The 25,240-nt window shown below is 39.3% G+C and overlaps 1 pseudogene; it reads left to right on the forward strand.

Annotated features, from left to right (window-relative positions):
• Window positions 1-19,552, forward strand: part of LOC133070583 (RAB11-binding protein RELCH-like) — a 77,486-nt pseudogene extending 57,934 nt beyond the window's left edge.
• The last annotated feature ends 5,688 nt before the right edge of the window (window positions 19,553-25,240 follow it).

Genomic DNA, 25,240 nt, shown 5'->3' on the forward strand with positions numbered 1-25,240 from the left:
AGTTCCACAGACTACAACCTTAAGTTATCCTGTCTGTCTTTTTGAGCATTCTTCTTGCTCTGCTTTTTTTTTAATTTAATTTGTCATTGCTAGCGACTAATACACTATATTTACCTTGTACTTACGTTGATATATACTTTAATAATAACGAGTTTTTCGTCTCAAAGAAAATGTAAAGTGTTTTTCTTCTTTAATTCTAACAGCTCTGTCAGGATTGCTACAATTCCAGCCTTTGGCACGATTATGAAGACAGTTATCCAAAGAGAGGTAGGAAATGAGTGGAATTTATTTAATCTGTATGTACTGCTGAGGTGATGAAAGCACCTGACCATACACGTACCCTGTGGTTGGGGGCAGGGAGGATATACATTCATTTTATTTCTTAGTTAATTATGGGCCAGAGAGGATCTCAGTGTTTGAAAATATGATAGCCTACCAAAAGTATCTTTTCACATGCTAGGGCAATCTCTCAATTAGTATAAGCCAGGTCTCAGATGTTCTATTCTGAGCTGGTCTGGATATTGCAGTACTGAATAGTCCTTCACAGCAGATATAGTTTCACAGACTTCTCTTATTCAGTAGACTTCTGGATAGTCTGCATAAATTCCCAGTTGTCAGTACATGCAGATTTGAAGGGAACAGGTTTCCTCAGTTTCAGGAATGGAGGCTAGAGGTACCTATGTTCTTGTAACTATCATTCATATCAAACTGCAAGTCATGTCATGGACTGGTGTCATCTTTTTGCAGTCCAGTTCACTGGGACAACCTTCTCTCATGCCTGCTTCAGGAGATTACCAAAGTCTTCCTCCCTCAAAGTATATTTTGATTCAGAAACTTGTGTGATCTAAAGTTGTTCGGTTCTGTCTGCACCGTTAACTATTAGACACTTATCAAAATTAGTATCAGAATATTATTCTCTATTATTAGATTGGACATGTCCTTGCACAATGACAAATGCTATACATTAGAAAATCAATTATTTGTGGACATATTAGCCACTTAAATGGAAAACAAGATTTTCCATCTCATAGACATTTAATAAAAAAATATATATATATATATATAGACTGTTTTGTAAAATTTTTGTCATAGAGATTTTTTTATAACAAAAAACTAAACTTATGTTAGCTGTGGGAAAAAGTGTTTTCTGTTTTTTCACTTACATATATATGTATATTTCACTGGTGGAGCAAAATAAAAAAATACATCATTCTGCAAAGCTTGCAGTCTTGGCAGAATTTCAACATGTTCTTAATCCCAAAATAAAAACTTCTTTTAGGGAAATATGAGTAATATATAAGTCACTAATGACTCATTGCTTTCAGAAGGTGAATAAGTGGGTAACTTACACTGTGATCTGTTTGAAGAATTCTAACTTAGACACAAAATCATCATACATTTATCTTTTGCCCTAAATACTGTGGGATCTTTTCTACAGTTTGTCAGGGAATAGTTCTGTTAAAAAAAAAAAGTTGGTAAACATAAAAATGTAGGATCTTTTCTGAGCTGAAAGATTAAAGAAGTACTTATTTAATTTCAAACTTCAACTCATGTTGATATAAGTCATTTGAATCCAGTGATGCAAACCATGTTTAGTGTGTATCTTTCTCTCAATTTGACTGTTTAATATTCAATTTTAAGTTGCTGGAAAGAGTGAAAATGCAGTTGGCTTCTTTCCTGGAAGACACTCAATATCAAGACAAATATTCTCTGAATAAAGAGATCATAAAAACATTTGGTAGAATTGGGCCTAATGCAGAACCAAGGTTCCGAGATGAGTGTAAGTTGCATTTTTTTAACTCTTTTTCCTAAATTGATATGTAAAAGCAAAACCATAAGTTTCTCTGTAGATATGTCATGTGTTAAAGCCTCTTCTGCACTTTGTCTTTCATACTTTGAAAGCTAAAAGTGAAACAAGTTTCTTATTGAGGATTGATCACTATTGCTATTACTCAGTGGTTTCTTATACTATATCCTATAGACATATGAAAAAACTCATAAATAATTTCACATTATTTTTAAAACAGTTCTTAATAACTTAATTTCAAAATAACTGTGCCCCTTATATGTAGAGATTATTATTTAATTCTTATTTCTAAGGAAATTTATATGTGTTTCTAGACATGTTATGAAAGATGTACATTTCTTCTACTTAGCATGTCATTCGACAATTTTAAGTCACAGCTTGTCAATCTGCTAAATAATCTGCATAATGATCTGCTAAAGCATTTTCTCCAGTTTCTATAGTTTCACTTCTATAGTGAGCCTCAACCTTTATGATAGCAATTTCTGAGTGGTATCAAAGCATCCAGTAATTATTACACCAAAAGCATGACAGTTATCACTGCTACATCTTAGTCCTTTTATTTTTAGCCATTTGACATGCTCTTGAAAGGATCACAGGCTTGGTTTCCTAAGTCAGTTTATAAGAATTATCACCAAAAATATTGTCAGGATTTGGACTGCAGTGTCCAAAAGGGCATGAACACTTATGGAACTACAAAAACACAATCACAAGATTGTTTCTCAATGGGAAATAGTGTTGGTAACATGAGGAGGAAATCATAATATTTCGCATATTTCACAATTAGTTAACAGAAAAAGTTTAGTAATTTAGTTAGCAGTAGGGTTAATTCTCCAAGCCAGGCTTCAGCAATACATGAACTGTGAACTTCCAGATGTTCAAGCTGCTTTTAGAAAAGGCAGAGGAACCAGAGATCAAGTTGCCAATATCCGCTGGATCATCAAAAAAGCAAGAGAGTTCCAGAAAAGCATCTATTTCTGCTTTATTGACTATGCCATAGCCTTCAACTGCGTGGATCACAATAAACTGTGAAAATTCTGAAAGAGATGGGCATACCAGACCACCTGACCTGCGTCTTGAGAAACCTGTATGCAGGTCAGGAAGCAATAGTTAGAACTGGACATGGAACAACAGACTGGTTCCAAATAGGAAAAGGAGTACGTCAAGGCTGTATATTGTCACCCTGCTTATTTAACTTCTGTGCAGAGTACATCATGAGAAACTCTGGGCTGGATGAAGCACAAGCTGGAATCAAGATTGCCAGGAGAAATATCAATCACCTCAGATATGGAGATGACACCACCCTTATGGCAGAAAGTGAAGAGGAACTAAAAAGCCTCTTGATGAAAGTGGAAGAGGAGAGTGAAAAAGTTGGCTTAAAGCTCAGCATTCAGAAAACTAAGATCATGGCATCTGGTCCCATCACCTCATGGGAAACAGATGGGGAGACATTGGAAAGAACATCAGACTTTATTTTTAGGGACTCCAAAATCACTGCAGATGATGATTGCAGCCATGAAATTAAAAGGTGCTTACTCCTTGGAAGGAAAGTTATGACCAACCTAGATAGCATATTAAAAAGCGAGACATTACTTTGTCAACAAAGGTCCATCTAGTCATGGCTATGGTTTTTCCAGTGGTCATGTATGGATGTGAGAGTTGGACTGTGAAGAAAGCTGAGTGCCGAAGAATTGATGCTTTTGAGCTGTGGTGTTGGAGAAGACTCTTGAGAGTCCCTTGGACTGCAAGGAGATCCAACCAGTCCATCCTAAAGGAGCTCAGTCCTGGGTGTTCATTGGAAGGACTGATGCTGAGGCTGAAACTCCAGGACTTTGGCCACCTGATGCGAAGAGCTGACTCATTGGAAAAGACCCTGATGCTGTGAGGGGTTGGGGGCGGGAGGAGAAGGGGACGAAAGAGGATGAGATGGCTGGATGGCATCACCGACTCGATGGACATGGGTTTGAGTAAACTCTGGGAGTTTGTGATGGACAGGGAGGCCTCGCATGCTGCGAATCATGGGATTGCAAAGCGTCGGACACAACTGAGCGACTGGACTGAACTGAACTGAGGGTTAGTTCCTCATCGTAGTAACATCAGATATACAGATGACCCTTTGCAGGAGCTTTGCCTGACTTTATTGAGGGTGTAATTGCCCTGAAGCAGGTCTTAGCTATTGAATCAAGGAATAGGCTAAATAGTCAGTGGACCTTTGGTGGGTGCCACATTGTTGAGAATACAATCGAACCTTTTTATGTACATTCAAGAGAAAGACTGACACATTACATAGAAAAAGAAACTTTCTTTTCACAAATGATCCCAAAATAACAAGGTTTGGCTAGAGAAAGGATTGAGAATAGAAGTTTCCAATGCTTGAATAGGTGTAGTAAACCATTATCCCTGAAGCCTTCTACAAGTTAACTGTGTATTGATTGACAAGTGTGTTTTATACAGTCTTCCTTCACATTCTGGCACTAGACCTTTTTTTTTTTTTAAGACAAAAAAAGTTTTTTTTCTTCTGTATTTAGGTTGGCTTCTCTTTTGCTTTAAAACTTTACCCCAAGGAACTTAATGTCCTATATTAATAAGATGAATGGTAGACAAAGTAGAACCCATATTGACAAGGATGCTATATTGTTAGCTATCTGTATTTATAGAGAATTACTGTTAGGAATTAGAGAAAGATCAGAGAATTGCAGGGTAGTAACTGCTGTTTCTTGGAGTGATATTTTTGAACTTTCCCCCCTCTATTTCTTAGAGAATAGAAGACATCAGTTCATCCAGTGGCCCTTTTTCTTTCCCAACTCTTGGTTGTCACAGGACCTTTAGGTTTTGATTTTTATCTCAGGGGCCATTTGGTTTTTTCAGTGAGTGAGTGAAGTCTCTCAGTCGTGTCCAACTCTTTGCAACCCTATGGGTTGTAGCCTGCCAGCTCCTCCGTCCATGGGATTTTCCAGGCAAGAATACTGGAGTGGGTTGCCATTTCCTTCTCCAGAGGATCTTCCAGACCCAGGGATTGAACTCAAGTGTCCCACATTGCAGGCAGACTCTTTACTATCTGAGCCACTAGGGAATATTTTTCAGACTATGATACAATTTTGTTTGTTTCACACTTTTTTAACTTTATAAGGCTCTCTGAAAATGTTCAGTCATACTTCAGAGATTTTCTAACATAGCAGTCTTACATTTCAAATCAGTTCTGTTTTTTGTTTTTTAAGTTCCTTATTTTAGATCTCAGCCGTTTTATAAAAAGAGAGGACATGCTTGCCTTCATTTTTGCTGTGGATCTACCCCAGAATATATTTTGGAACTTTACTAAAATCTGTTTTTAAAAACTTTCCTATTGATTTATCTTTACTTTGTTTGCAGTTTTGAATCTTTAAGTGAAAGGCTCCAGAAGTGGCCTTATGTTGTGTGTTTCCTATTTTCCTTGCCCAATGAAGTTCATTTGTAGAAATACTCACATTTGGGTTATTAAATCTTTTAACCATTTATCTCCATCTGAGGGGTTAACAGCTGAGTGAATTAATTGGTACAGATGTCGTAACCCAGGACAATACTTGACAAACCAGTATGTTTTACTCATACCTTGTTCTCCTAATCTATGTTAATGAAACGATATATTTGCTTGGAAATCTGCCTTTCTTCAAGATTCATGTCAATCATTCCATGGCCCGGGATGATTCACCAGCTGCCAATGTTATCTCAATGCCTGTTGTGGGTGAGGGGCCTGGTGCCATTCTCTGAGACATTGCCTTTCTTTCATTAGCAGACTGCTAGTGGCTGTATAACATCTGGCTAAAGACTAGCAGGGGGTACTCTTACTGGCCCCATCTGATGTCTATGTCAGCAGCTTTCTCTATCTCTTTTATACTTTAATAAAATTTTATGACACAAAAGCTCTGAGTGATCAAGCTTTGTCAACGGGCCCTGGATTGAATTCTTCTCCTCTGGAGGCCAAGAATCCTGGCGCCTTTCGTGGTTCAGCCATGACCTTTCAGTCTTTTGTAATTCGTATTGAATCTTCATTTCAGATTGAAGATGCATTCCATGGTATTGCCATCTTAAGTCTTTCCATCGCTATGGAATATCTGTGCAAGTATTCAGGATATTTTTCAGCAATCACGTATAATTTCCAGTGTGCCAGTCTTGTCATCCTCGTTACATCCATGGTAAAGTATTTTATTAATGTTGACATTATCGAAATGGAATTGTTTTTTAAATTCCTTTTCAGATTATTATTTGCTAGTGTATACAGATAAAACTGTGTAATCATTCATTTTTATCAGTTTGGACAGCTTGATAGTTGTCTTTACTTTCTTTACTTTCTCATACTTTAAGATTATCCTGGCTCATATATTTACTGTCTCACTGCTAGTCTCAGTCATTTATTGAAAGAACTTATCCTTTTTTTTAAACATTGAATTATTTTTTACTATGCTGGGTCTTTGTAGCTAGATGTCTAGTTGTAGTGAGCAGAGGCTACCCTCTAGTTGCCATGCCATGGCTTCTCATTGCAGCACTTCCTCTGGTTGCAGAACTTGGGCTCTGGAGCATGCAAGTACTTCAGTAGTTGTACGGGGGCTTAATTGCCCCTGGACATGTGGAATCTCCTAGGAACAGGGATTGAACCCGTGTTCCCTGCATTGGTAGGCAGCTCCTTTACCACTGGACCACCAGGGACATTTCCTGTTCCCTTTCATTAGAGAATGATATTTAAAACATGGATGTAAGAGCTAAATATGCTCAGCTGACAATTCTTGGAAATATATACATGTATTCCAGCTTACCTTTGAACATATTCAGTTAAAGGTAATTTGTGATGATGTCTCCATGAATCTTGTACTCTCTCCTTTTGTTTATCCGTAACTTCTCATTCCAATGGTAAGATACCTGGCTTCCACCACTTGTCATGTATAGAATTCAGTGCTTGTCCCATGTGGTTACTGAAAAAAACTGTCACACTGTCTTCCAAAGGGGGCTGTGCATGCATTCCACCAGTATCTTGAGTATGTTTCTATAGGAGAGTTTACTGTCAGTATACCCTCCGTGGCCAGGTGTCTATTTCAGTCTTTACCAGTTATGAATGGGCTTGTGTGCTCTAGTGTTCTTGGACAATTTGAGTACAGATTCTTTGTCAGATATGCATTTTTTAGGAAAACAATTTTATTTATTTTTGGCTGTGTTGGGTCTACGTGTGTGGGCTTTTCCCTAGTTTGGGTGAGCGTGGGCCATAACTAGTGGTGTGCGGGCTTCTCACTGCAGTGGCTCCTCTTGTTGTGGGGCACAGGCTCACGGGCTTCAGTAGTTGCAGTATGTGAGCTCGGCGTTGTGGCTTCCAGGCTCTAGAGCACAGGCTCCGCGGTTGTGGCACACGGGCTCCATAGCATGTGGGATCTTCCCATAGCAGGGATCACACCTGCATTTCCAGCACTGGCAGGCGGAGTCTTTACCACAGAGCCACCAGGGAAGCCCTCAGGCATATTTTTTATTCTAGTTCTCCACACATGTACCTGGTGAGAGAGGCCAGGATCAAGAGGCCTGGTAGCTGGGAGTCCTCAGCCACAGTTCTGGCTGTGACATCAAAAGCTCTGGGGCCTTTGGCGAGCACCTCAACTTCCCTGGGACTGTTTCCTCCCCTCAGAAATGCCCTGCTGTTGGACTATAGCCCACCAAGCTCCTCTGTCCCTGGGATTTCTGAGGCCAGAATACTGGAGGGGGTGCCATTTCCTTCTCTACAAGATAGCATTTTGAAGATATCTTCTCTTGGATTGTGGTTTTGATGAAGGAAGGGGGATCCCTTCCAGGGCTTGAGAGTGGGTTCTTGTCTGACACTTAGAAATGAATTGTCCAAGGAGAGGAATGCTGTCCAAGTGAGAGACTTTATTGGGAAGGGCTGCTGGGGCGGAGGGCAGGAGGGTGAGGGAAACAGAGAGAACTTCTCTGCCACGTGGCTCACAGTCTCAGATTTTATGGTCATTGGGTTAGTTTCTGTTTTGTCTCTTGCCAGTCATTCTGAATTGGGATCCTTCCTGAGGGCACATGCATCACTCAGCCGAGCTGGATTCCAGCAAGGAGGATCCTGGGAAGTTGGTAGGACCTCTGGACTGGAGTCTCCCATCTCCTTTTGACCTCTCCAGAATCCTGGTTTGGTGGTAGCTTGTTAGTTCCTTGCTCCTTACCAGGACCTCCTGTTGTAAGATGACTCCTGCAAGTGTTTTCTCTTCTCTGTTGCCTGGCAAGGGTGGGTGGTCAGTAGTTCTTTTAACAGTTTGTCTTTTGGTTCTCTCGAATAAGGTCCTTCACAGAGTAAATGTATAAAATTGTAAAAGTCAATGTTTTAAATAATTTATATTCATAATTTGGTAAGTTGGCTTTTTTGTTGTGTGTTAGAACTCATCACCAGACCAAAGGTCATGTAGATCTTTTGTTGTTTTCTAAAATTTTATATAGTTTTTTAAATTGAATTACGGTGTTAGTTGCAAAGTTTGTGTTTCTGTTCATTTCATTCCATCTTTTTTTTTTAATAGTTATTTTTAATTGATCATTGCTTTACAATATTGGTTTGATTTGTCATACATCAACATGAATTAACCAAAGGTGTACGTGTGTCCCCTCACTCTTGAATCTCCCTCCACCGTCCCACCCATTCCCACCTCTCCAGGTTATTACAGAGTCCCAGTTTGAGTTCCCGGAGTCAGACAGCAAATTCCCACTGGTTGTCTATTTACAAATGTTGGTGCTGGTTGGTTTGTCTATTTACAAATCCATGCTGCTCTCTCCATTCATCTCACCCTCTCCCTCTCGTTCCCCGCCCTTGTCCCTAAGTCTGTTCTTTATGTCTGCATCTCCATTGCTGCTGTGTGAACAGTTTCGTCAGTGCCATCCTTCTAGATTCCATGTTTTTCTCTTTCTGACTGACTTCCCTGTTTAATACGCTCTAGGTTCATCACTTCATTAGAACTGACTCAAATGTGTTCCTTTTTATGGCTGTATTCCATATAGGCTCTGATTGTTCCTTAGCCATGCTTTGAGGAGGGTCATGGAGCTTATTCTGCTGCATTTCAGTTTGGGCTTCCAGTCTGAGTGCTCACAGCAGAGCTGCTTCTGGGTGAGCCCTCTGGGCTCTCTGAGCACGGGGCTGCCCGCTCTTCTCTGGCGGCCAGCAGGGGGCGCCAAATCCCCCTCTGATCTGCTGGCACCGGACGCTTTGCCCTCAGACTGGGCTCGGTGACCAGCTAGCGGGGATTTGTCTCCTCAGGGCCGTCAGGGCTCGGGCTTCTGGATAACGGGGCTGCGTCCAGGCTGAGAGGAGCAGGGTTGCCTCAGTGCCCGCCAGCAGGGAGGCTCTGCAAGAGGGAAAAATGAGGACGAAGTAGGCATTTCCTGTGTCCAGCTGAGCGCTGACCGAGGTCCATCTCAGAGGACTCGGAGGCGGGGCGGGGGGGAGGAGCTCCATGTGCAAAATGACAGGTTTTCTGTTAGATGATCTAGAGGATGACCAGTGATGTTCTTCAGTGTAGGTGGCCAGTTTTCCTGTCACTGTTTCTTGAGAAGACTGTCCTTTCCTGGTTTGATTTTCATGAACTGACCCCGTACACGTGGGTTCATTCCTGGGCTCTCTATTCTTTCCTCGAGTCCATGTGTCTGTGTTCATGCCAGTTCCTCACCGTGGTGGTTACTACGGCTCCGTGATGTAGTTTGAAGTCGGAGAGGAAGATGCCTCCAGCTGTGTTCTTCTTTCTCAGAGTCTTTTTGGCTGTTTAAGGTCCTGTTCAGTTTTAGCAGCCTAATATTAGGAATATTTCTATTTCTGTGAAAAATGCCATTGAATATTTTTTTGTGATTCCAGTCAGTGTATTTGTTGATGGCTTTGGTTGGAATGGACATTTTATCCTCATTGTTCCAGTGCATGATCGTGGAGTAGTTTTCTGTTTATTTGTGTTTTCTTTGGTTTCTTTATCAGTGCTTTCTAGTTTTCTGAATACTGGTCTTTTATGTCCTTGATTAAGTTTGGTGCTAGATGTTTTATTCTTTTTGATGCAGTTATAAGTGGGATTTTCTTAATTTTTGTTTCTGATTGTTATTAGTGTATAGAAATGCAACTGATCTTTGTATATTGATTGGGATTGTAAATTGTAGTATTTTATATGATTATAAATTGATCCAAAATTATTCAACTTTACTGAATGTAGTCTAACAACCTTTTGTGAAGTTATGGAGAAATTTTTATTTGTAAAATCTGTTTCTCCTGCAATAGGTCATCCAGAGGACCCAAGACATGGTGGTTACTAATAGACTTCCCACAGTATTTCTTCATTCAATGTGGACTCCTTCAAGGGCAGTGAGCATCAGAGCTTCCCTTGAACTTCGTCTGGGTAAGTCTTGGCCTCTATAAGAAAGTTTCATGCCTGTCTAATCAGATTTTATTTTATGGTATTGACATGGTTGTTTTGAAACATAATTTACTTTCCAGTAATTTAAAAAGTACAGAAAACTTCTAGCAATGGGGAAAAGTGCTCGCATTTGCCACATCATCTAAAATACTGTATGTGTTTTATCCAAAATGGGTGCATTCTCCTGCAGAAGCAGCACATAACATCCAAAATCAGGAAATCATATGGTTTCTACATTAAAATGTAATCCACAGCCCCACTTCCCTTTCGGCAATTGTTCAATTGTATGAATATATCTTTTCTTCCCATCCTTTTCCTCATCCTTTTTTCTTTTTTTTTTTTTTTCAGAGTGTTACTGGGATTTTCAGTTATTTGGACATACTTGATGGATTTAAAGCAGACATGGTGAATATGGGATCTGGGTGGCCTTTTCTATATGGATTTTTTCCACTAAAGATGGTTTTAATGTTTATTCATGTTGTAACATGTATGAAAATGCATTCTTTCTCTTCCCCATAGTAATTAAGAATAAATAACATGCCATTTACCATGTAGATATTTGTAAGCATACAGCGTTGTAGTATGAACTACCTTTACTTGTTTTGCAAACCAGTTTAATAATATGTACCTTGTGCATGCTTTGGAGAAACTCAGGAAACGGAGTCAGTGACTGAAATGGCCCAAGATAGCACCTTAGATAGCATCTTCATCTAAAAACAGAACCCGGGCTTCCTGGTGGTCCAGTGGCTAAGACTGGACACTCCCAAAGACGGAGGCCCAGGTTCAATCCCTGATCTGAGAACTAGATCTCCAGTGCCACAACGAAGAGTTTGCATGCTGTAGCTAAATATCTGGCTTGCCTCCACGAAGGTTGACCTGGCGCAGCCAAATAAAAAAACAAATATTAAAAAATTAAAACCGAAGGAAAGAAAGGGTATGGTTGTTGTACAGATTTGCATCTTAGCTTTCCCTATTGATAAAAAAAAAAAAAAAGAGTTTCACAAGCTGTCATCCTTCTGTCTGGTATATACCGAGGATTCCTTTGAAATGAGATTTCTCTTGTAAATGTGACTCACAGAAGAGCCATCTTGAACTTGGGTTTCAGAGATGATCATGTGTCCTCTTAAAAAAAAAGTTAATTAGGTCCAACTAATTCTCAGGCTGAAGAGGTATATTATGGGGTAGCATTTGCTCCCCTTCACTTTGGATGTATCCCAATTTGCTTACACAGTCATCTACCGAAGACATCCTGATATTTGAAAGTTTTTAGCTGTTACAAGTAGAGCTGCTGTGTATAATTGTGTAATAGTTTTTGTCTGGACACTTTTTCAAAGCTGTTTACTAAGTGCTAGACTTAGTAAAGTCTAGTATAGTATAGTGTTCAGGTCACAGGTGAGCCTTGTTTAGCTGTGGAAAAATCCAGCTAAGTTTCTCTGGCACGTGGGATCTTCCTGGGTGAGGGGTCGAGTCAAACTTGAGTGTCTTGCGTTGTCAGGCAGAGTCTTTACCACTGAGCCACCAAAGAAGCCCCGCCCCCCTTTTTTGAGTTTACTGGATCTAATAGGTGTGCAGTGCTACTTCACTGTTGTTTAAGTTTGTAATTTCCTAATGATATATGATTTTGAGTATTTTTGATATGGTTATTTACTCTCTGTATATGTTCTTTGGCCAGGCATTCAGATTTATACATTTTTAATGAGGCTGTTCGTTCCAGATTTTTTGGTATAGTTGGAGTACAATCCTTTATCAGATATGTATTTTATAAATATATTTTTCTGTGGCTTGTATTTAAGTTTTGTGAATAAGGTTTTCCACAGTTTAAATTTATAATTTTTTACAGTTCATGTTATAAATTTTATATCTACTTTTGGATAGACTTTAGTGTTTTGGTTTTTTTTTTTGTTAAATTTCATAAGCAAAACTGAGGTACTATAGATACAGTTTTAAGCAAAGCTGAGGTACCATAGATACAGTTTTGCCTTTTGTCTGTTGAGAAGTTTGAGTGAGGTTGGTATAAATTGTAAAATTATGTATACATTCATTTGATTGGATATGGCTTCCAATTATTTGTATAATTAGTTTTGGAGATGTCATGGGAAGTCAGTTTCCCCAAGGGAAACTGGGTGGGTGTCATGAAACATGAACTGTCTTCGATCCCTGGGAATCACTTTCTGCTTTTTCAGGCTTTGGATTTGACTTGTTTGGATATCTCATACTGGTGGGATCACAGAATGTTTGTCCTTTTTTGGTCTGGTTTATTTCACTTAATATAATGACCATAAAGTTCATCTACATTGTAGCATTGTCAGAATTACTGTCTTTGAAGGGCTGAATCATATTCCATTGTGTGTATACCACAGTTTGTTTATGGAATTGGCTGTCCATGGACACTTAGATTACTTCTGTTTTTTGGCCAGTGTGAATCACGCTGTTGTGAATATGACTGCAGAAATATGCATTTTTTCAGCCCCTTTTTCCAAACCTTTTGGGTACATAGCATGACTTAGAATTGAAATATATCTTTATTCCCTGTGTTAGTTTTGGAGTAATTTCTGTAATGTCTTGCACAGTGGCAGAACCATTTCAGTTTATTTTTTTGTATGGTAGAATAATGTTCAAGCTTTTGAATATATCCTGTGTTGCATATTCATTCACCCACCGATGGACACTTGAATGGGTTCTACCTTTGGGCTATTGTGAATAATGTCGCTATGAATATTTGCATACCAGTTTTTGTTTGAATTATTAACAAATAGATAGTACTATATATTAAAGAAACCACAAGGACCTACTGTATAGTTTAGGAAACTGTATTGAATATCTTATGATAATGTACAATGGAACAGAATCTCAAAAGGAATATATGAAAAAGACATAATACCATGATAATTATTCTGCCAACACTATGAGTTCTCATAGCACTAGTCAACATGTATTTATACACGCCACTAAAATATTCACATCCCTAAGTATATTTCACTGCTTGATTATATAAAAATAGATAATTCAAACAGAGAATAAATAAACTTCCTGTCATTGCTCATCATCATTTATGCACTATTACTACCTGTAACACTCATTGTATAAGTGCTGGACTAGGAATTTACATTCATGTAAACCAAGAGATTGTGAAGGTGTAAGGAAGTATAACTTATTTAATTCCTTAACGAAGGATTATAAACTCTATGTACATGAAGTGAATGAAAGTCCAACGGTGTAATTGAGCCACATTCTTACTAGAGTGATGAGCTTCCGCCCCACCCAATGTTAGCTCACAATTAAATCCTGCAGTCATCTGCCCTCAATGTCTGCTTCCTGCCATCCAGAAAGAAAAGGTGAGGAAGTCCTGACAAAACCGTTGCTCTTTTTCTTTTTTTGATTTGTATTTTCTCGCAGGGCTTGGCAAAAAGAGGGCCTAATCTGTGTTTAGAGTTCCATCCCAAGGCTTGCTCTGGCATGTTACATATGTTGACAAACTGCTAATTATTGTCAACAAAGGACAATGGTCTGCACTTCACTATCTGTTGCTTGAGCTGGAATAGTTGGCATCCCTTTAAGTACAGTCCTTCATGCTGAAGTAGGCATACCTGAAGCAGTAGTGTAAGATGAACACATTTATCATGTAGACATCACATCCCATGAACTTGTAAGAATTTTTCAGTTATACCCATCATCATTGGAGGAACTGACTTGTCCCAGTAATAACTGGAGTACCCAGCATAACAGTTCCTTGACTAAATAATATCTTACGAGTACTTCTTCCAGTGTTCTTTCTCCTACTTCGGTCATGAACAGGAGAAGCTGATGGCAGTGGTTCTTGAAATGTGTATCGATTCCTAGGTGGCACAGTTAGTAAATAATCTGCCTACCAGTGCAGGAGATGGAAGTGATGTGGGTTTGATCCGTAGGTCGGGAAGATAACAATTCATACACTCATTTTATATGAACAAGTTTTATACTTATGAGCTGTTTTCTTCTGTATACAGAATATATAGTTGGACTATAAAGAAAGCTGAGCACAGAAGAATGGATGCTTTTGAACTGTGGTGTTGGAGAAGACTCTTGAGAGTCCCTTGGACTGCAAGGAAATCCAACCAGTCCATCCTAAAGGAAACCACTTCTAGGTGTTCATTAGAAGGACTGATGTTGAAGCTGAAACTCCAATATTTTGGCTACCTGATGCGAAGACCTGACTCATTTGAAAAGACCCTGATACTGGGAAAGATTGAAGGCACTAGGAGAAGGGGACGATAGAGGATGAGATGGCTGGATGGCATCACCGACTCAATGGACGCGAGTTTGGGTAAACTCTGGGAGTTGGTGATGGACAGGGAGGCCTGGTGTGCTGCGGTTCATGGGGTCACAAAGAGTCGGACATGACTGAGTGATTGAACTGAACTGAACAGAAAAACAAATGCTGTTCAAGGACACTGAAAGAACCCTAATGTTGAAAATCAGATTTGGGTTGTGAGCAATGCTTAGAAATCCATGAGTTGAAAAAAAAAAAAAAAAAAAAGAAATCCATGAGTTGAAGCATAGTATTATGCCTATCATCCTTGTAGTTCCTTCAGTGAAATATGTTGAGGAAAGCTCTTCATTCATGGTATAGATTCATGAAGACGCTAAACAGCATTAATCCTTTACGTTGACAACTGTGAATTTAAATCTCCTGTGAATCCTATGTGACAACCACACATACCAACATGATTTATTAGTATTATATCAATATTTTTAGTCCTATTGTATTTCAACTAAAAATATCAATATACAATTGTACATGAAGTCAAGACATAAAATCAGGGCAAATACAAAATATTCTATCCTTTGAGAAAGGGAGCAAAAAATCTAACTGCTTTGCCTATTGCATTTTTATGTATTAGACCCTTAATTATTTTATTCACCACACCCAACTGAATGATTCACAAATGTTTCAGAGAGGAAAGGATCATTTCTCTTTAACAATGAGTAGTTCAACTCCTCTCAAAGCAAATACCGGACGGTAACAACTATGAAGGATGAAGTTGATTATTCATATTTATATTACTCATTCGTTAGCTTGACAAAGGTACTAGATCTGTTACCACCTTTTTTTTTTTTAATAATATCCACATGTGAAAGTGAAAGTGGCTCAATCGTGCCTGACTCTTTGTGACCCCCATGGACTATACAGTCCATAGAATTCTCTAGGCCAGAATACTGGAGTGGGTAGCTTATCCCTTCTCCAGGGGGTCTTCCTGACCCAGGAATCAAACCAGGGTCTCCTGCATTGCAGGTGGATTCTTTACCAACTGAGCTATTAGGGCTTCCCTGGTGGCTCAGTTGGTAAAGAATATCTGCATAACTGTCTATAAATTTGGAATTAGCAATCTGTCTGTGAGCAGGACTGGTCATAAGCAGCTTCTGTGATAAAACAGAAGCATGTCTGTCTGACTTTCTTCTACAAGGATCTTTCACTGTTCTTGTGCTAGTAAACATGGAAAGTATTAGATTCGGTTTCTAAGTGAGAATTACAGTGAGAAACTCGTAGCTAATATCACAGCTGGCCATTTAAGTACTTAATGGGAGAGGCAATCCTAGCTCTACCAAGCAGTAGCCATCATGAAATTAGCTATTGTCATTGTAGCCATATTCCTTGAATTTGTAGTGTTATTTGCTGTGTTATTCAAGAATATGCCTTCACCCTGTCAATAACACATATTTCCATAACACATAGCGATGCACTAAACCGATGTGCTTCCTACAGTAAATCCCAGCCCTGATGTCTTATAGGAGCCTCTCCGGCCATTGTCATAAGTGAGTCTAACTTTGTGTGAGACCATGAAAACTCAGTGTTTTTATTATGCTTGTGCTTATGACGGGAGGTCTGAGAAGGCGCTTATGAAAGTTTATTCCTATCAGTCGTTGTCATTTTTATAGAATCTTTAAAGGTTTAATCACTGAGGTGTTGCTTCTACACTTGCACTTGGCTGAATAGCAACATGCCCTTTTCTCCCTAAGGGCAGTAGAAGTCATTCCCACTTCTCAACATGTCTGTCTTCTGTCCTCTGGAGTATGTATTGCTTGAGCTCACCATATCTTGGTAGATGGAAATTGTCAGGATATTCTAGAAACTGTTTTTATTGCAGTCTCTTTAGGAGGTTACAACTCCTGCAAACCTCAGGATTTTGCAAAGCACTTTTTACAACCTCAGATGAAGAAGTCAACACTCGTGACAGTCACAGGCTTCCATGGCCTGTATATGATCGTGGGCTTTGCCTTCATAATCATCCTGTTTCTTATACCAACTAAGATGTCACTGTATTTTTTTATCATCATTTTATCTTTGATGTTTTTTAGATATATTATGGATTTTCCTATATATCTTCACTTATTGATGAAGGTCTTATGTTAGTAGTAGTTACTAAAACTGACTTCTAGTCAGTTAGCTGTGGTAGAATAGGAAAAGTAATGACCAATTGTATATTAACATTATGTATTAATATATTGTTAGTTTTATTGTTTGCAGTCATCCAATTCTAATTTTCTGAAATATTCAGAAAAAACATGTCCTTTTGAATGTCCATTTGACTGTATAGGAGCACAGCAATGTTATTATATAAAATTGTTTAGTTTCCATTACATTTCTCCTGTTTGATGTAGATATCAGCCTTTGATTCTATCACTAGCATTGCAAGTAAAAAAAAAATTAATTAGAGCGCCAATGGTATTTTTACTGTTAGCAATAAGTACAGCATAATGTGAACACAGAAGAGGTTAGGGTAGACCAAATATGAAAGTTAGTTTAAAAGAAAACATACAATGTTGAATGATTACAGTAGGATTAAATTTATAGTTATGAAGTTCCTTTAGTAGTATTCTATCCTTTCAGTTTCCTTTGTAGAGGTATTAATGTACAGATTCCAGTACCATGACTAGAGTGAATAATACTATCATTATTCATGAGAGCAACTCTACTAATTCTTAACGCTCATGTCAGTCAAGGTATTTTAATACCTATTATGTTAGTAGTGTTTGTAGTTTGTGAAGTCACATAAGTTGTATTCATTCAAGTAATAGTGTCAAACAGCTGTGACATCGATTATAGATGTGAAAATAGAATGTGAATCTTTTTCACTGTGACCTTATTATTTAAGGTATTTTATTAATACCAGTAAAAAAGCTGTGCAGAAATAATACAATGTTTATTAAGAAAACAAGACTTACTAATTTGTTTTATTATTCTATTTCTTTTAAACTGATTTAATGACAACAGGCTTAACTTTTTATTAACTTGTATGACTATCAGCAGTTTGACCAAGTTGAAGATCATGACTCGTTCATAGTCTTCCTCATCAGCTCACTCCATCTACTAGCTTTAAAATTATTTAGTACAGAGCTCAAACACTGTCTAGGTGTTAATCCAGTGTTTTGTTTGATTATCATGCAGGATCATTTTAAAAGTAAAAGTATGCCTGTATGAGTTAGAACTCTGATCCCAACAGTCCATGTAGAAGCTTCCACTGAGAAATGTATGGTTTTTGCACAAATGCTACTGAAATTTGTGGATGTGGTATACCGTGAATCACAATAAGTGTAAACAGCTTCACATGCTGCTTATTGGAAACCACCGCTACTAATGACATTCTTATTCATTTGAGGACTAAATATAGCCAACTTAGGCTGTGTTGGCCAAATCAACTTTGAAGTATTATTCACATAGTCCTTCATCGGTCCGTGGCACTTGTCAGATCGAGGAAACCCTTGCTGCATCAAGGTTGTGAGCACGTATACTCGTGTTTTGTTTGAGATTTTAAAGTCATTCTTCAGTTTTCTTTGAGGAATGGTTCTGTATGTGCCCCGTGGATCCCCAAATCCGCTGATGTTCATGTGTCTTGGGGCTTCCCAGGTGGTGCTAATGGTAAAGAACCCATCTGCCAATGCAGGAGACATAAGAGATATGGGTTCTATCCCTGGGGCAGAAAGATCTCCTGAAGGGGAGAGCATGGCAACCCACTCCAGTATCCTCGCCTGGAGAATCCCATGGACGGAGGAGCCTGGTGGGCCCTAGTCCATACGATCCCAAAGAGCTGGACACGGTGTAAGTGACTTAGCACAGCACATGAGTCATTGTAATAGCTGATATAATGGCGATGACGTGTAAAGAAGTGCCAGCAGGTGAAAGTCAATATTCACCACTTTTAAAAGTTTAAATGCCGGGAGCCAGCACACGAGACCTTACCCATGACAAGGCCATAAGGGAGAAAATCTGACGGGCAAGGCGGATCAGGTTTTCAAGGATTCCAAAAAGGCTAGCTCACGAGATCCCACCCATGACAAGGTCATGGGGAGAAAGCCTGACGGGCAAGGCGGATCAGGTTTTCAGGGATTCCCAAAAGCTGCCCCAAAGCTGCCCCCGGCACTCACCTTAAAGATGATATCTGTCTTTCTGATGCCTGCCTCAGTGGACTACTCCCTAATTTCTCTGACGCAGGCAGGAAGGCCTTCCCCGATCTCTTCCCATATAAGAATCAATTTAGAACTTTAATCAATAAGTTTTTTAGGTGGTGGTATTTTATGAGATTATTTAGGTTGCAAGGAGTGTTTTGATTTGAGCTCCTTTGCTGGTAGTTTGTTAGTCAAATGCATTTATGCCCTTGGTACTAATATGCATGATTGCTTATGATATTTTAATCATAGAATAGTTTAAAGAACCTGATTATATAAAAGCCCTAATAGATATAGAGCATTTTTGAGGGATGAAGGCGTTTTATTAAAAAATATAAGAAAAATTATCATAAAAGTGGTTATTGGGTTAATGTTTGCTTGCTGTGTTTTTGCTTTTAGTGTGTTAAAGCTGTGCTATGGTAACCATTGTTAATATAAGAGCTTAGCCCTAGTATTGTAACAATGAAATAGTTGTTAATTATTAGCCAGGAGTGCTAGGCAGAGGCCGTCTTGTTAGAGCCACAAAGTCTGTATGGGGTAAAACTTTTAGATAAATTTAATTGACAACTTTTGCAGAAGAATTGATGTTGGTATTAACAGGGTCATATTTTTATTATGTTGTGACATGCTGCACTGTTGCCCTATGAGACTGTAACTTTTCTGTTAAGGTCACCACAGAAACAGAAAACAGGCCTACATTCACCTGACTTACATAAAATGTTAATAAGCCCTAAGGCCAAAAGATAATGTGTAAAGATTTATTATAGAAACGAAATGCAGAAAGCATCTTGTTCTTCCTTAAGGACAAACTGACGTAATGTAAACTAACCCTGTATAGACATGAGTGAGCATTTTGTATCCTGGATACACTCTGAGTAAGGGTATAAAAACTGTTGTCAAGAAATAAAGACAGACTTGGCCCTATCAAGGCTGGTCTCATGTGTCTTCTATCACTCGCCGACGCCGTTCATCCTGAGGGAACCCCTTGGATCCTGCTGGGGCTGGACCCCAGCATTTAAACTTTGGAATTTATTGTGATATTTTACATCCATATTTGTATGACTTCATAATTGAAGAATCTATGCATATGAAGGGCTGATTGTGTTATATTTATGTTGAGGGAAGATTTATTTTTATGTGGTTTGAGATACGGGTCCCATTTCATTCATATGCATGTGTATACTCATCACCTATCATCATTTTTTGAAAAGACCATTGTTTTGAAAGGTTGTTGCTGAACCACGAAAGATGCCGGGATTCTTGACCTCCTTAAAAGACGAAGTCAATCCAGGGCCAGTGACGAGGCTTGATCACTCAGAGCTTTTGTGTCACAAAGTTTTATTAAAGTATAAAAGAGCTTCTGACATAGACATCAGAAGGGGACAGAAAGAGTGCCCCCCTGCTAGTCTTTAACCAGATGTTATATAGCTACTAGCAGTCTACTAATTAGAGAAAGGAAGTGTCTCAAAACTCAGAGAATGGCAGCAGGCCCCTCACCCACAAGATACATGGAGATACCAGTGGCACCAGGTGAGTCATCCTGGGCCGTAAAACAATTGACATGAATCTTGGAGAAAGGCAGATTTCCAAGCAACTATATAGCTTCACTAACATAGATTAGGAGAACAAGGTATGAGTAAAACATACTGGTTTGTCAAGTCAGTTCTGAGGCTTTAGGCAGAACCGATTTGAAGATAGTCTAGGGTAAATACATAGTACATTAACATAGCTTAAGGCAAACATTTCCATAAGAAAAATGCCTTGGTTAGCTCAAGGTTTGGGAAAAGTTAAGTTCAGGTGGAACCAGGTGTCATTATGGCAACACAGAATTTTAAGAGAAAAACGTCTTTTTAAATTTGTATAGAGAAGGGGAAAAAAGATAACACTAGCTTATTTCCTGCTGCCTCTTAAGAGAGAGATAAAAAATAGACATCTGACACTTGCAGCCTATTTCCTCACTTTGGAGACACCTGGCCTTCCTGCCTGTTACCATCTCAGTTTCATTAACTGAATGTTATCTGCCTTGTGAAACATTGAGTCCAGAAGTATGTGTTTATTTGAGGGTATTTCATCCAATTTCATTTAAATGCATATGTTAATGGTAGTATTACAAAGTTTTACATGCTGTTGCTTTGTATACTGACATACAACATTGGGAAATGTGAGTCTCCAAGTTTGATTTTGTTTTTCAAGCTTGTTTTTCTTTTTAGGGGTACAAAGAAAAATAATATGACTGTTAAAATCAGCTTTTGTATTTTTTGCCAAATATTAATTCTGATTACATCAAATCTGGAGGTGTGTCTTTGCATTGAAGTCCTAATAACTATGTTAATTCATTTCACTACTATGGGATGTTTTCATATCTATTGAGGACTTACTTCATTTATTTTGGTCATACTTGTTTAATTTTCTGTCTTACAGTCTTGTTCATAGATCAAAGCTATTAAATGTTGAAAATGACATTTGAAATGTCATCTGTTTTTAAATTCCTTGTGAGGTTATTCATTGGTAGTTTATAAAACTGAATGGATTGTGTGTAGCCATACTTTCTTATTGTCGTTCTGTGAATCTGAAGAATGTCTGAAGTTGTTTATGCCTTAAACATTCATACAGATGATGTCCAACATTTATCTGAATAGACTTGCTTTCAATTTGTAGTTTCCTATGCGTATGTCTTTCTTTATGGATTTGGGTAGAACTTGTATTGGAACACTGAAAAATCTGTTAGAGCAACCATGCTGACCTTTTTTCTGACAGTCATAATTAAGATTTTCATTGTCAATGATGAGCATGACATTTGTACTGTCATTTTGCACAGTGCTTTGGATCCTAGTGGAAAAAAGTGCTGTTAATCCTACTTTTGTGAGGATTGAAACCATCGTAAAAACTGGAATTTGTTTAAACATTTATGGTTTAAATATATCTTATGTATATAATTACCCAGATTACTGTTGGGTATTAGATTTCTATGTTACAACATGTATGACATACATGTGTTCCACTGTTATTGATAGGATATGTGGTGGAGAGGAATTTGATGGTGGAGTGATTTAAATGATGTGTTCAGTGTTTATATTCCTGTTATGCGGTTAATGGGTCTTGGATCCACATTTGAAATATGACTCCCTTGTCTTTTGTGATGCATGAGAAGTGCCGAAATTGAAGCTGATGCAGGTGGTACTTTGAAAGGTAAGTCTAGGGTTGAGGGTGTGAGTAGGGTGTGGGGGAGGATGTGGGTTAGGTTAAGGGTGTGGTTTAGGGTGTGGGTTACATTGTGGCTTAGGGGTTAGAAGTTAGGGGTGTGGGTGAGGGTGAGGGCTGAAGGGTGAAGGTGTCGGGTTAGGGTGTAGGGCTAGGGTTAAGGCAAGGGCGAGGTCAATTTCCCCTGGAGCCTGGGGCCTTATGGATGGGCCCCACACTCAAAGGGAAAGGCAGAGCCACATCCACACGTCTGTTCCACCCCTTTGCTCTGTTGTAGAGCTCTAGTGAGCCTAGGCCTGTCAGGAAAACTCTTGGCTCATGTGGGGGACACACCCTGTGTGTGAATCTGCATACCCGACCTAGGGGCCACAGGGCGCCTGTTCTCTCTGGGGGGGCCCTGAGGCGGTGCTGCCTAGCAACAGCTTGAAAATCCATTAAATTGCACTTTACTTATCTCCTACAGAGCTAGCTTTGCTCCACCCTTTGGTAGTATGGAGGCAAGAAAGCCCAACCCCCTCCCCAAGGGGACATGGGGCCTACTTCGAGAGGAAAGGCCCCTTGAGGAGCTGAGCCCAGGAAGATACCCAGTCATGTCAAACACACTCCCACTGCTTGCTTCTTCATGAGAGTTACCGCTATCAGCTTGGAATGTCTTTGCAAAGATCTCAAAGGGAAGGGGAGATAAACGGCTCTGCCTCTGGAACTTTTGTCCTCTGAGCAGATCTGGAGGTCTCCCGTTGCATAAGCAAACCTGTTCCTTCCAAATAGAGGCTTGCAAACACACGCTGGGTGGCTGCCTCTTCTTCCCCAAAGGAGGCTTGCTTTCCCCGCATCCTGCGAACTCCCTGTCCCAGCCTTCTGGAAAAGCGCTTCTTGGAGTTCCTTTCTGAGGGGCAGTTATCCCTGAGCTTGGGGCCATAGGCCAATTATTAGGCAATAATTGCTTTAGATTTCTTGTTGGTTAGTCATGATCTGTGCCATTCCTAATACTGTAATTTTGTCATTTGGGACTGATCTGGGTTCCATCTGGGGAAGAGGCGGTACTGCTAATGTCTTTTGCCAGAGTTAGTGATAAGTTTCTTACAAACCTACATTCATGATTTCTACTGATGGAACACTGCTATAATTGATCATATAAACAATGAGACAGAAATTCCCCCAGGTTGAGTGCTGCATAATCAAGGCTGGCTTTGTTTTCAGCCTTGTTCATTTAGAGACTTAGAGTCTGTGTACAGACAAGTCTTGGAATATTATTCCTAACTTGCATGAGATGTTGCGTGCATGCATGCTATGTCACTTCAGTCGTGTCTGACTCTGCAACTCTATGGACTGTAGCCTACCAGGCTGCCCTGTCTGTGGGATTCTCCAGGCAAGAAAACTGGAGTGGGTTGCCATACTCTCCTCCAGGGGATCTTCCCGATCCGGGGATCTCTGGTGTCTCCTGCATTGCAGGTGGATTCTTTACTGCTGAGCCACCAAAGAAGCCCAAAGCAAACAGAACCAGGCATCCTGATTACAAAAGATGTAACATCTGGTAAGGACAATGGAGATCAAGGAAAGAAGTCACAACAGAAGGCTGGAACCAGGGCTTACATGAGTTGCACTACATGTTTGGATCGCTATTAGTCTTTTACAGGTGGCAGATATTTGACTTATCACCCTCTGAAAGTCATTGAATTCAAATTTAGAATTACCTAAGGTCTGGCAATTACCTAAATTGTAATAACTGTTGTTGTTTTTTTTTCCCTGATAAAACAGGACACAAGGAAAGTCACAGGTGAACTTGTTTAAGGTTGTTTTCCATGTTGCTGCAAATGGAGCTGCCATCAACTGTAATTCTTATTGTCTCCTTTGATGAGATGATAGCTTCCTTGTGGTTTTCATCACAGGGGTCTCAAGATGGAGAGTAGATTCAGCAGTCAGTTTAAGATCTAGGGCAGTGGCTACTTCTTGGGGTAATCTATCAATGGCATTAGAATGAGTATGTTCTGACATAACCATTGAATAATAGAGAAAAGACAGGAGAGGAAAAGGGTCATTACTGGTATATGACAACCAGCGATCTACAGAAAATGAGAATAAGAATTTAAAAGCTAATAAAACAAACAAACACAAGAATTAGACAGGGTTTTGAGCTAACATCTTGGGGAGAACTATCCTATATCTTGTGCATTATCCTAGGTCGTCTGCTTGTTCTAAAGGTCTTGAGTCAGCTCCCTGCTTCTGAAGATCAGCCACTTTTGGAGGTCTCTGAATCCTCAGTTTGAGGTCCTCTATTGGAGTAGCCTTCCAATTATGTGGAATTCCAGATTACTTCTTAGTTGTGAAACATGAACCCAAGGATTGATGCCCTAAAGTTTCGCTGCTATAACATATTCCCTCCCAGATGAAGGTAGAAAAGATATTGACTGTTATTATTCAGCCTTAAAAAGCATGAAATTCTGACATGTGCTGCAACATGGATGAAGCCTGAAAAAGTTATGGTAAGTGAAATAAGACAGACCACAAAGAGACAAACACTAGATTATTCCACTTACATGAAGTACTTACAGCAGTCAAATTCTTAGATACAGAAAGTCAAGTGGTGGTTGCCAGTGGCGGGGAGAAGGAAAGTGGCAAGTTAGTGTTTAATTGGTAGAGTTTCAGTTTTGGGGTAATGAAAAAGTTCTAGAGATGGTGGTGATGGTTGCATCAGGATGTGAATGTACTTAATGCCACTGAACTGTGCACTCTAAAATGGATAAAATTGTGAATTTTATGTTACGTATATTTTACCATGCACACACAAAGAAAGCAATTGATTGTCTTGATCTAGAAGCACACTGAAAAAGCTAAATGAAGATTCACTACAGAAAGTATGGTATTTGAGTTAAGTGAGGAGTAACAGGATGGTATTTGAGTTAAGAAGTGAGAAGTAATAATTTTATTGATGGTCCTGCGGTCTTAAACCTGTCCTCTTAATGTGGACATATTACAATGGCAGGGTATTAGCAGACCTTTGGATCTAAGACTTTCAACTATCAGTTGGATCCCTTACTATCCCTTACAGTTTCAGGGGTTATTGGGGAAGTTTAAGCAATGGTTTGGCAGGATCTGCATAAACTTTCGGAGAAGGCAATGGCAACCCACTCCAGTATTCTTGTCTGGAGAATCCCAGGTATGGCGGAGCCTAGTGGGCTGCTGTCTATGGGTCACACAGAGTCAAACATGACTGAAGCAACTTAGCAGCAACAGCAGCATATGAACTTTAATAGGTTCTCTTCTGATTATTTTCCCATAACAGTGGAACTGTGACCCCATAGAGTGTCAGGTTCAGTTTCAGTATTTATCTGGGGCATGCACCAAAAATAATGCAATATCAAATATACACCAGAGTATTTGGGAACTATTTGTGAGATTCCAGAGGACTCCTCTA

The sequence above is a fragment of the Dama dama genome, chromosome 15, assembly GCF_033118175.1.
Source record: "Dama dama isolate Ldn47 chromosome 15, ASM3311817v1, whole genome shotgun sequence".
In the NCBI taxonomy this organism is placed as follows: domain Eukaryota; kingdom Metazoa; phylum Chordata; class Mammalia; order Artiodactyla; family Cervidae; genus Dama; species Dama dama.